Source organism: Pleurodeles waltl, chromosome 2_2 (genome assembly GCF_031143425.1).
Source record: "Pleurodeles waltl isolate 20211129_DDA chromosome 2_2, aPleWal1.hap1.20221129, whole genome shotgun sequence".
In the NCBI taxonomy this organism is placed as follows: Eukaryota; Metazoa; Chordata; class Amphibia; order Caudata; family Salamandridae; genus Pleurodeles; species Pleurodeles waltl.
Window position 1 is genome coordinate 968,314,153 of NC_090439.1, and position 12,525 is coordinate 968,326,677.

Consider the following 12,525-nt stretch of genomic DNA (forward strand, 5'->3'; position numbering starts at 1 on the left):
AGGGAGAGGTGGGCGAGGGGGGAGAGGGAGAGGTGGGCGAGGGGGGAGAGAGAGGCGGGCGAGGGGGGAGAGGTCGGTGAGGGGAGAGAGAGGCGGGTGAGGGAAGAGAGAGAGAGGTCGGTGAGGGGAGAGAGAGGCGGGTGAGGGGAGAGAGAGAGGCGGGTGAGGGGAGAGAGAGGTGGGTGAGGGGAGAGAGAGGTGGGTGAGGGGAGAGAGAGAGTTGGGCGAGAGGGAGAGAGAGGTGGGCGAGGGGGAGAGAGAGAGGTGGGCGAGGGGGGAGAGAGGTGGGCGAGGGGGGAGAGAGAGAGGTGGGCGAGGGGGGAGAGAGAGAGAGGTGGGCGAGGGGGGAGAGAGAGAGGTGGGCGAGGGGGGAGAGGTCGGTGAGGGGAGAGAGAGAGGCGGGTGAGGGGAGAGAGAGAGGCGGGTGAGGGGAGAGAGAGAGGCGGGTGAGGGGAGAGAGAGAGGCGGGTGAGGGGGGAGGGAGCGAGGAGAGGTGGGCGAGGGGGGAGAGAGAGGCTGGCGAGGGGGGAGAGAGAGGCTGGCGAGGGGGGAGAGAGAGGCGGGCGAGGGGGGAGAGGTCGGTGAGGGGAGAGAGAGAGGCAGGTGAGGGGAGAGAGAGAGGCGGGTGAGGGGAGAGAGAGAGAGAGAGAGAGAGAGAGAGCGGCGGGTGAGGGGAGAGAGAGAGGCGGGTGAGGGGAGAGAGAGAGAGGCAGGCGAGGGAAGAGAGGTCGGTGAGGGGAGAGAAAGAGGCGGGTGAGGGGAGAGAGAGGCGGGTGAGGGGAGAGAAAGAGGCGGGTGAGGGGAGAGAGAGGCGGGTGAGGGGAGAGAGAGGCGGGTGAGGGGAGAGAGAGGCGGGTGAGGGGAGAGAGAGGCGGGTGAGGGGAGAGAGAGGCGGGTGAGGGGAGAGAGAGGCGGGTGAGGGGAGAGAGCATGGAGAGGTGCCCGGGGCCAGCACGAGGGCACGGGACCCTCTGAAAGGTAACCCGTACTCTCGGAGGCCATGAAACGTATGCAAGCACGGAGGTCCCTGCGCGCTGCCAGTCACGTCCAGGTCCCAGGCTTACCACCCAATGCGGGCGCTACCGCAGTGAGCCGGGGCAACCTGCGGGGCACAATGCCAGTATGGTCACCTGGAGAGAAGGAGCGAAAAGCGAATGCGCAGGGATGTTTTTATTTCACGTTCAGTTTTTGAAGTAGCTTGAACCTAATTCCAGGGAGCTGTGGAACGCTTTACAGAGGTTGGCTTTTTAGGACAACGAAAGCATTTTTAAGTTAAGGTGCTGTACATATAACACTACAGGCGGTTGTGGGCAGGGTTATACTGAAACCATGTTGCAAAAAAAAAAAAAAAAAAAAAAAGGTGAGGAGGTCGTGAAACACAATGTGCTAATGGGGATTACGAGGTCCCACGCGTTGTGCAGTTACACGCATCTTCCACTGATTTAAAATGTGAGATAGATACTTACAGTTTACCACAATCCTAACATTTTTGGTCACCTGCCGAAAGCGGGATTAGCACACAGGTCTGCAGGTTCCAGGTTAGCATTAAGTATATTTGAGAGTGGTTGTACTAAAGCAGCTTCTGGTATTCAGACATATGCATCAGGTACTTGTTGGATATTAGAGGATACCAGTTTCACTGCTACACTCGCAACAACACAATTTCCATTCTTGTTATAAATGGTGAAAACAAAGACGTTTAGTTTACAAATGTTTCCCAAAGAGCAGCCAGAAAGTCAAGGTCGCCTTCCTAAAGAAAGATGCCTGGAAAGAATTTGTAGATATGAGGAATGCTCCTAGTGGCCGAACAAACACTCCTTTATAAAAACATAAAAATACAAGGCAGGGGGTTTTGCAATTGTGTCCTGCTCTCTTAGTGTACCTTCCTAACCAACAGAGCTACCAAGCAGGATGCCTTTAGTAACTCCAACTAGTCTCCAACCATCGCAGGACCCGCATGTTGCCACTGTACATCTGCGAGCATCCGAGTAAGTAGCTCAAATACTATACAAGTGAAAATCACTTCAAGGCAGGAGCACAAGGAACATACATCAAATTGTGACAGTTTCATCTAAATCTCCTTACAAATCCATCAGGACTTAAGTTAATCATTCTTCTTTACTTTTCTCCTGACCTGTGGTATGTAGGCAAGGGTGACCGAAACGAACACCTCGAAGTCAATGGGCACTTGTGCACCTGATCATGCATACACCAAGTTAGACACTGCAATACTGGACTCTGAGTTTTCGTACCAGACTACTAACAACCAGGTAACACATTTCTCCCTGTCCGAGGCTAATAAGTAGCGCTGGTTAAGACCACAGGCCAAAAATAATGTAGAAATTGTAATGAAACGAGGGAAAGTCGAGCTAAGGTCATGTTCCCCTTCCACAGTAAGGGACTACACCTGCCAAATCATATCATGGGCCCCGTCACCCACACGGGAAATCTTCATGCAGCCACCAGGTGAACAGACATGAGCACATGGTAAAAACTAGGATGAGCTGGAAACCCTTACACAATTCTAGGCTTCCAGTTTAAGTACAGACGCTCTGTACGCAAAGTAAATCTTACCAGGACACTAGAGGCAGTCCTTTAAAGCGCTCAAGTGTGAGGGAGCGGCCTTTGGGAACTCGCTTGCCTATGCCAAACAGGCACTCTGGCAGTTTCAGTATCCTCAACCCATACCGCCCCTTCATGGTATCCCCACACCCCTCCCACACACACCAGCACCAGGTCAGAGTGGAAATATTTCCAAGGGTGCTGGTGTTTTCCAGGAGGCTTGCCTCAAATAGAGAAAAACATATAGGTCTAAAGCGCTTTGTTCTAGAGTTGTCAGCCCAAGGCCTAGAAATACCAACCCACACCTGAACCTGCAGTTACTCTATCTTCCTTTTCACATTCCACTCTGGGGGTCGATTATTAACGTGGAGCACTAGAATTAGATTAAGCAAACAGAGGCAACGGCCTCTAATTAACATTTCCTTTTGGCCCAGAGAGTTTATCACGAGACATTATGCTCAATAGGCAGTTACTACATTTTGATCAACTACTTTAGAGTAGGGGACATCTCGAACCTCCAGTGTCTTTGTGGTGGTACAATCAGTTGCTTATCTTGCCTCCTTTCTTCTGCTGAGGTGGGAGTGTGTGGCATTTTATTATTATTATAATTTTTTTTTTTTACAGGCGGGCTAGTTTTTTGCAGACACATCACAATGCCCTCCTAGGGGCCCACTGCTCACCGCGTATCCAGAGCGACCATGATTAATGAGGTAACATCATGCACTGCACACTTACTAATTAGCCACCCCTTACTATCATGATGTAGGCAGTAGCAGAAGGAAAGCACCTGTTGGTAGAGGTAGAGGTAAATGCTTTGATGCACAAAGAAGCATTCAGTAAAACATGCATTTAACGCCAGGCGGAGACAAAGCACCAGGAGCTGAGGACAAGCTGAGCTCTTCTCGGCTCTGCTCCGCCAGCCAGCGGGGGTCTTCTTGGATGGAGACGCTGGCCGAGCTTGGGGCGTTGTTTGTACACCGTCCTCTACAAATTTGTCCAGGCCGCACAGCTCCCTCCAGCGCAACGAGAAACGAAAGTCACCTTTTAGCACGGCATATCTCAAATGGCATCTAGGAACCTGCCAAACTGAAGCCCTTCATTTTATCGACCCCAATAGGTGAACGGCAGAGCTGACCCTGCGGTTCTTCAAACTAACAAAATGACAGGCGAGGGACCTGCAGCGGGAGCTCAAGGAGACATCTGATAAATTCCGATTTCAAAGGGAACTTTCAGCGTACGTCAACTACAGCTGGGTGTGGGTGGAGGGGAGAATAGGGAGGGGTCTTCCGACATCCTTGGGATAAGCCTGCGACCCAAGGGACACTGCCCGTCGTGAATTCCCTGCAGCTCTCTGAGCTGGTGGTTAGCACACTAGTGTCTGCTCCCACTGACCGCCAGGTAAAGCTCAAAAACGCACTAACCCAAAGGGCTCCTGGGTACTGCACTAAGCGCCAGATTATAATTTACAATGCACTTTAGTTATTACCGCCAGCACCCCTTCCATCGCTACTGTGCATTGTGTTCACGACCCCTCGGCACAGACATGTCAGAGGGCAGCCCCGGCCGCCATTAGCTAATAGTCGCCTCCCCCATTGGACTGTGCTGGACTTGACCTGTCTGCACAATACAGGGGTCAGTGGCATCACCTTGTGGGGACTGATTAAACTGTGACAGCGACGTGTACCACATTTTCCACCTCTAGCATTCTAGTTTGACCGGGCCCGCGGATGGATGGAGATATATATATATATATATATATATATATATATATATACACACACACACACACACACACACACACACACACAAAGAGAGAGTGTGTGTGTGAGGGCTGATAACTATGTTTATCTGTTCCGGGGTGTGTCAATGACAGACCCATGATTACGGGAGGAAGCTCATCAACGCCCACTTGATTAAACAAGCGTGAGGTGCTAACTTGCACAAGAAAAAGGACGGCTGTGAATGCATTAAGAGGTCTATATTCCGTACAAAAGACAAACTTGTCCTGCATTAAGGCACTGAACAAGAGACTTCCGCGTGCACGGCCACGTGAACAAGACGCGTAACAAAGGCCCCCGCGGCGAGGGTTCTCAGCACAGTGCCCCGACAGCTCCCGAGTGAGCGGGTGTGGGGTGGTGGTGTACTTTGCAGGCGCCCCCTCAAGTTTCCTCACGCCACCGCGCACCCCTGGGGGCTTGAGACGGTTAAAGGCGCGTGGTCTGTGCTCTGTCCGGTGAAAGGTCCAACGCGTGAACTACCCTCGAGGTCTGAACCCAGAAAGTGACTGAGTTCAAGACAGACCACGGTCACCCTCAAACGCGCGGCAGCTCCCGCGAGGCGATGCTGAACACAGGCAGCATACTGCGGAGAGCCCAATCCGTGAAGAAAAGGGGCAGGGTAAACAGGCTGTTTGTCTACAGCATCCTGCCCCCAATGTGTCACTTTGTTATGCATGTGTGCGTGGAAATGGAAAGTGGGACTCGCAAATCAACGGGGGGGCGACTCCTCATTCACAGGCCAGGATGTCTGAGATGTATCGGAAACTAAAAACTGAAAGAAAATAAATGATTCACCGCTCGCGCCCATAGTTACACAAGGTATAAATGCAATATACAGAGCTGAGGGTACTTTGAATCTTGTTTTGTTTGTGCGTGTACTTTCCAAGTGTGAAATTTGTGCCTACGTTTTTAACCTGATACTTTCTCACAAGCATTCAGAAGCCCTTAGAGCCATAATCTGCCCTTTACGAAATTACAAACAAATCTTAATACGTCATGGAGATCTGCGTTCAAGGAACTGAAACACTGCATTTGGGATTCCCCGTCAGCACTTCCTTTAGAGGAAGGAGTGTTCCCATCTTTAAGCAAGATCTGTCTGAAGAGTGCCTAAGCTCCTCCCACTGTTAACATAATCATATCCGGACACTTAATACACCATCTCCATTACGTAGATTTTTCTACGCATTGCATAGGTCACGTTGCACAACATGCTGCGTCTACCTACACCAGAGTTAAATCTCTCACACTTAGGCACCAACAATGATGGGATACATAAAAAGTGCTGACAAATCTTCACATCCGCTTTCTCACAATCACTGGCAGACGCCCTTTTCAGGTTCGACGTCAGAGTAGAGCTGTCTGCAACACAAAACAATGGCAGGTAACTTTCCATAGCGTTAGATGCTTGAATATTTCCTAGTCTGACTATGGGGGAGTGTTCAAGCATGTAAATACGTTAAACAGTCTATTCCAGAGAACTATTTTTACTAATGCTTCAAAATAAGCATAGGAAGGACGTTAGCTCCAAAGCAGAGGGGAAAATCACTTTCACCTTATGCTATTGGCTGTTTTGCGTATTATTCCGCCTCATGTGAGGAGTTTGCTTTTCGATATATGGCACACTACATCTCAAAAGTGCACTAAATCATCATAAGATTAAATGATTTTTCCCATACATGCCTTGCTTATATAGAGAACAATATTTATTCTTCCTCATTTCTATGCAGCACTCCTTTTCAATGTTTTAGCCAGAATGTAATGTGAAATCCAGAACCAGTCACTTTGACAATGCAAATGTATTCACAGGCAGTAGGCCAGGACAACAGGGGCTGTACCTGTGTCTCAAATGAGATCTTCATGTTTTCAAGACACAGAGTACATTTGTAGTAATGCTTGCAAAAAACAACATACATTGGCTTGCACACAAGTACCTGTAGGAAATCTGCTTTTCTACTTGGTCACCATAGTTTTTCCTGCACCATATGTGTGTGTTTTAAGACTCCATTCACTTACCACTGCTAAACAGTATGGAAGAGCCTGTGTGTTCCTTGTAAATCATGTGCTGTACTTTAAAGCTCACTATTCAGCTTGTTTATTCCATATAAGCTAACTATATTTGAACAAAAAGTGCATCTATGGCAAGGAAAGTAAAATATCATATGTGGACTCCACTTGCAGATAAAAATAAATAGGTCTGCCAGTAGCATTGTTGTGATTTGGCTGTGCTGCAGCTTATATGCATGGCAGAGAAACGTTTGTCATATAGGAAAGGTCTATTGTTGTATACTCTTAAGGCACTCTGGTGTGTATTTTAAGCCCAGAGGGCAGGGTGCTAATATATAAAGATAGGGCACATTAGATACCCAAACCCAAAAGCTATTTAATTGTGTAGGCTTGCCTTGAACTTTCCTTAACAGGTTTAGGTATGATCAACATTTTCACTTCCACCTCGATTTAGGAAAGGGCTATACACAAATGCTTCAACAGTATTTCCTGCCTAGTTGCTACAATCTGATCTAATGGTGAAATCAGAGTTTTGATAATTTAACAGAAAAGTAGCTTTGCAAAAATGAACTTTATGCTGTCTTAGCCAGAACTGGCTTAAAACTAGTTCAGCCACTCATCACACCTCTAGACCTGAAATACACATCCTTGACTAAAGGAGTTAAACCTGGCTTAGAGGAAAAAGGCTGGCCTCTGTGCCCAAAGAAAGAACAATGGGTATTAACTGCTAACCAGTGCCCGGGAGTAGCTATCTGACAGAGGACAGGAACAGCTGCCAGCACAAAGGGACCTTTAGCAGTACCTCATCCCACTTCGAGATGCTAAGGATGGCTTCTCTTATCCATTCACATGATTTTCCCAGACAGCCAGGCTCTAGCCACAGCAAGAGAGAAATGCAGTTTTAACTCTGTCAGGTAGGGGCATGCCCAAGAAGCTGAAGATAGGTCTGCCTGGTGGCAGCTGGGTCCTGCCATACTGAAACAGGGATCCTGGGTAATTCTACAAGAGGGCAAAAAAAAAAAAAATCTGCAAAAGGAGGCCTGTAGAAAATAGGATACAGTGGCAGGTTAGCTCTAATCATTGGCTAGTGCGCAGGATAGGTCTTTCTACTATGCCACTGCCCATCAGAACATTCTTGGACTTGGAAGACTCCAACAGAAGGCAACATTTCTGAGGGGAAAGAATGATATTTGAATATTTGAGTCCCACATAGGAGGAAACATGTTTTATTATCACATTGTCCTGTATCAGAGCTGTGTTAGGCATCATCACATTAGGAAAAACCAAACCCTCCATCCAAACACCTGTATTTTTTTAGTTATATTACTACTGAAAACCCTGGCATAGTCAGAATGAGGTGCACACACCCCCCTTGCTCATGTATGACATATTTCAACATAGTTATTTACAAGTCATCTTACAGACTGTATTTTGTACAGCCACAGAACATTCAGGGTAACCACGAAGTAACACATATTTGTACCCAGACTTTATCAAGAGCAGCTGCACACTAGAGGCAAGTAGTGCCTGTCATTAATGCATGGGCCATCTAGTTACACTTTACCTCTAAAGGCTGTAAAACACCACATAAAAATATCTAACTGTACTAAAGTGACCTGCATCCAGTTATTTTATGAAATGGTCGGAGGTCTACACCAATCACTGAGCAGGCTTATGTGGATGTTAAGGCTGAGCGGCAATCTTCAAAAGTGTAAATGGCTGCACTCCTGCCAGGGATACGCATGCAGAATCTCAATTAGACACGAGTGGGCAGCAGGTGTGGCTGTGTTCCTTTCTAAACCATGTCTCAATACCCTACAAATGCTTGGATAAGTAGGGAGAGCAAACTGCTCTGTTTCTCGTAGTGTGAAGTTACAGCTGCTCCGGCATGATTTAGTTGGGATGCTTTCAGGCATTCACTACACCTATAAGGTTAGAAGATTCAAGTCTTATAGTAAATAACTTAGGGCCATATGTATTAACACATTTTCCCATAGACATAGAATGGGTAAAAACCTTTGATACATCTGGCCCTTAGTTGCCAAACTATGGCCGTATTACACATACAGCACACTTTCCCTCTTTGCGCCACAGTGAACCTTTCAAAAGGTGTGCCGGGAGCAAACAGGGGCGGTACACCATATTACAAAGAATGAGCTGTCACCCCGGGCAACTACGAACTTATGCTACCCTGGGGGCAGCACATTCAAGTGAACTACAGGGCATCTGCTTCAAGGCGGCACCGTTTCGTGGTGCAGGCAGCGTGCCACCTGCACTTCGAAGGCATTCCCTTTGCTGGGGCAAAGTTATTCCCTCTCATTCATGATCGCGCTGGTGCTATCAGTGTGCCAATGCTATCAGTATGACAGAACGGGGGACGCACAAGCGACTGCGGACCCCTTCTGTAATCCCACTGTGCCTCGGGGCGCACATGCTCTTTGCCCCCCTGGGGAACAGCATATAAAACGGACCCTGTCCTTCTCCACGGAGGTAGACTCTTCGGTTTCCTACAGAAGACTAAGTTATCATCACCTCGTAAGAAAATGGCCGGGCACAGCACCCTATGGGGGCTATATAGACCAGGAGGGGGGCTGAAGTGCCAACAGTAGCATACCGTTAAACTGTTTGGAACCCGAGGGTACTATGGGTAAAACATAACTCCCGGACTGGCAGTTGTAACCCAGTGTTACGAGTTTTCACTTTTAGACCACAAATGGACCCGTTGGAGAGTCAGATGTCTCTGCCTGTCTAGGCCTAGCTCAGCGAGCCGTGTGCTTGCCTTCCGAGGAAGGTCATTAAGGGCAGACCCCGGCATGGCGAGAGCTGCTGCTGAGATCCGAAGACTGTATCTACCCTGCACACATACGTGTCAGGCCGAACAGAAAGCCCGCCTCGAGGTACTAGTACCACGTAATTCGGAAGGACGGACCGCCCGAGTGCAGACAAGGAAGCACTTGTTCTGTGGAGCACTGACAAATTAGAGGCCATTACAAGCACTTGCGGGAGTCACGACACCGCCACTTGTGCTGATGAACCTGGGTCTGAAGGGCTGGAGGTGGCAGATTAAGAGTGGGGAGGCCCGGATGAGGAGCTGCAACACAGCTCGCGCCAGACGAAGATGGCGGAACAGGCCCTGGGGATGAGCCAACAGGAGGAAAGTGGGGGATCAATGGAGCTGCCAGCGCTGCATTACACGCCGAAACACGCGCTGCTTTGTGAAGAAAATTACAAAAGGCAGAGCAAAGCAAACAACAGTTATTAAACATTCATTCTTAAACACTGGAAGAGGGTAATCTGCACAACCTTTCGTAAATACTCTGTTGGAAGGGCACCACCGGAGTAGAGCACTTCACACGTTTCTGGTGGCACCACGACATGCTGTTAAGCTAATGCGTGAATTAAACAGCTCCTACTGACGCCATGAAACGCCTCAGTCAGATTTCCTAACGATGCCCCACTGAAGAGTCAGTTTAACAGTAACCTGGGGGCTTTCGAAAATAGGTGTGTATTTATTAATTTCTAAACTTGTATGCAGCCCAGAGTAATATTGTCTAAGATTATATTCGTAAGTATGGCAAGACACCTCTCACAACAGCTTTCCCGCTCTCTCCAGATTGCTGCGGGCTCACGTGGCCAGTTGGAGGCCGAGGGTATGAGAGCTCATATTCTGGGGGTATGAGAGCTCATATTCTGGGGGTATGAGGCCGTCCCTCTGTCAGCTAGGTAAATACGCAGTGGGATTCTGCAACAGTGCACTAACTCGGGCGGAAACAGTGCACTCTCTAAAGACATCACACTGGACTATTTAAACACACGTTTCGGTCCAATTAACTATCATATCAAAAAGTCAAATAAACTCAAGCTCACTGTCCGATACAACAGCCTGAAAAATCATTCCTATTAAGACTATTACACGAGGTCCCTTTCGAAAATTGAACAAACGTTTTGGCGACAATCGTGGGTGGAGATTTGATGCGTTTCTTTTCGGACATGACATCATTCATTTTTTTCGGAGGTAGTTTCCTCTATTTTAATAATGGCTTTGACAACTGTCTGCGTTTGAAGTATTTAAGGCACTTTGATTACTTTTTCATGTCAGACACCCAGCCGTTAATTAAATATTAGGCTGCTTTTCTCTTAGGGTCTGCACGTCAGGAAAATGGCATCAGGGATCCCTCTCGAAAGGTTCCAACACTGGAGGAATGTATAACTGGAAACAGGCATGCACTGGTCCCCACAGGAGTCAACTTCATGGTGAATCTCCACATCAGATGCCACATGTACAGAATCTAAACGGACTAAACTCCTTTAAAGTTTTTAGAGAACTAGCCACACTTTTTAGAGAACTAGCCCACTCGCCACTCGTGTCAGGCGTCTGTTAGGCGTTACTCTCCACAGTAATCCTGGGAACCAGCCCACAACTGCCCATGAAACTGAGGCTTGCGATGCCTAGAAGTAGTGAGGACATAGCAAGATCTAGGGGTCCCAGTATGTCCGATATAGCTGGAAGAAATAAGGCCCAAGGTGTTAGAACAACTCTAAACACACACTGAATTCATTACTGAAGATAAAAATATCCTTGTGTCAAAATGTTAACCAGAACTGACAGCCACTGATGTGGCCCAGTGTGTTTATTATCTACCCAAACAAAGATAGCTACTTCCCCAATTCCTAGCTTTCATGAGGTTCCTACAAAATAGTAAACTAGAGCGACAGACAATGGTTTTAAGATCCTGGAACCACTGCCCTTGGCACAGTCACTTCTATGGTAACAGGGATGTGGAATGTCTATGGCCCGAGGGCCAGGGCATAATGTTTTGGGTCAAGGACAAGAACGTCTGATGTTTATTTTATCCTTGGGGCAAGCAGGTCCAACCCCTGCAGCACAAACTATTTAGCTACCAGTTTGCAGTACTACATTATGGATCTGGAAAGGGCATTGTCTGTAGTTAGCATTAATATAGCAACAGAAATATTACCCTATTTCGAACTAGTATTTACAGTTTATTAATACAAAGCCTTTACTGTTGTAATGAAAGCAAAAGGCCTTGGTTAACCTCAACTCTTAAAGAAAGTCACAGAAGTGCACCTATGGTATATGTCCTTCCAAAAGTGCAGATTTACAGCTTTCATAAATTTATAAGAATGTAAGGAAGTAGGTCAGGATATTTGTAAACTCCATTTTTAGCACAAGCAAATATGCATGTGCAGATTTGCTCAAGCAACAATCTGCTGAGCGTTTGCAAGTTCAGTTTACCTCCAACCCCCTTTTACCCAACCCTGGAAGAATTTTTACTTCTGCCCTTGTCAGGAGTAAGTTTCCAACCTTTCGCAGTGTGGTAAAAGTAAAGAAGAGCTGATGAAAACCCCTAAAACTTGCAAGTTAAAAGGTTTGCACAGACGCAAAAGGGCATTCCAATGCTGAAACATTCTTACCGCTATCGCCAGCTTCAGGATGTAGATGTGCTGAGAGGTGCCAAAATCAATGAATTGTTAGTATTCAAACCCTTCTACAGATGGAGCCCTGGCATAATCAGGGAGGCAACTATCAGAGCTCTCATATAATGACATTGTTGCCATAATCCATCACCACACTACATGGCACAGAAGAGACAAGTAGATGTTTTTTTTTCTTTTTTTCCAAACAAGACAAGTAGATTTATAAAGCAACCTGTCCCATGGACAAATAGATATTTTATTAAATCCCACACCCCTGGGTAATATCATTCGGATTGTGTTTCTTAAATCTAAACATAACCAATCACAACCAATTATAGCCACCTGGGCTCTAGTCAGTGAGTACCACAGAAAATAGAAGGTGCCATGGTTGCATAAGTGGCAAGGGCTCATTTAAATGGTACTAAGGTACTACTCTTATGAGCATCACAAAATGAGTTAACCATGGAAGAAAATTTGATAACGCATGCACTTTACTGTAGACTCCAGCACTGGCTTGGCTCACTTGGGTATCCAGTTATTACGACAGATAGAAGATGAGTAATGGAGCCTTTTCACCTATACACACAATTTGTCTATGTGGTGTACCACACTGTGCATAAACAACACATACAGTATGCCAACAGGCATTCTGTGGTTCTCCTCACATTCTCCTTACAGATTAATGGATCTGAATAGTGCACACAACATACTACAGGGTTATAAAAAATAGTTAACAAAAAAG

The 12,525-nt window shown here is 47.1% G+C and overlaps 1 protein-coding gene across 1 annotated transcript in view; it reads right to left on the reverse strand.

The window, feature by feature from the left end:
* EXT1 (exostosin glycosyltransferase 1) overlaps positions 1 to 12,525 on the reverse strand; it is a 248,912-nt gene that overhangs the window by 52,654 nt on the left and 183,733 nt on the right. The window lies entirely within an intron of this gene.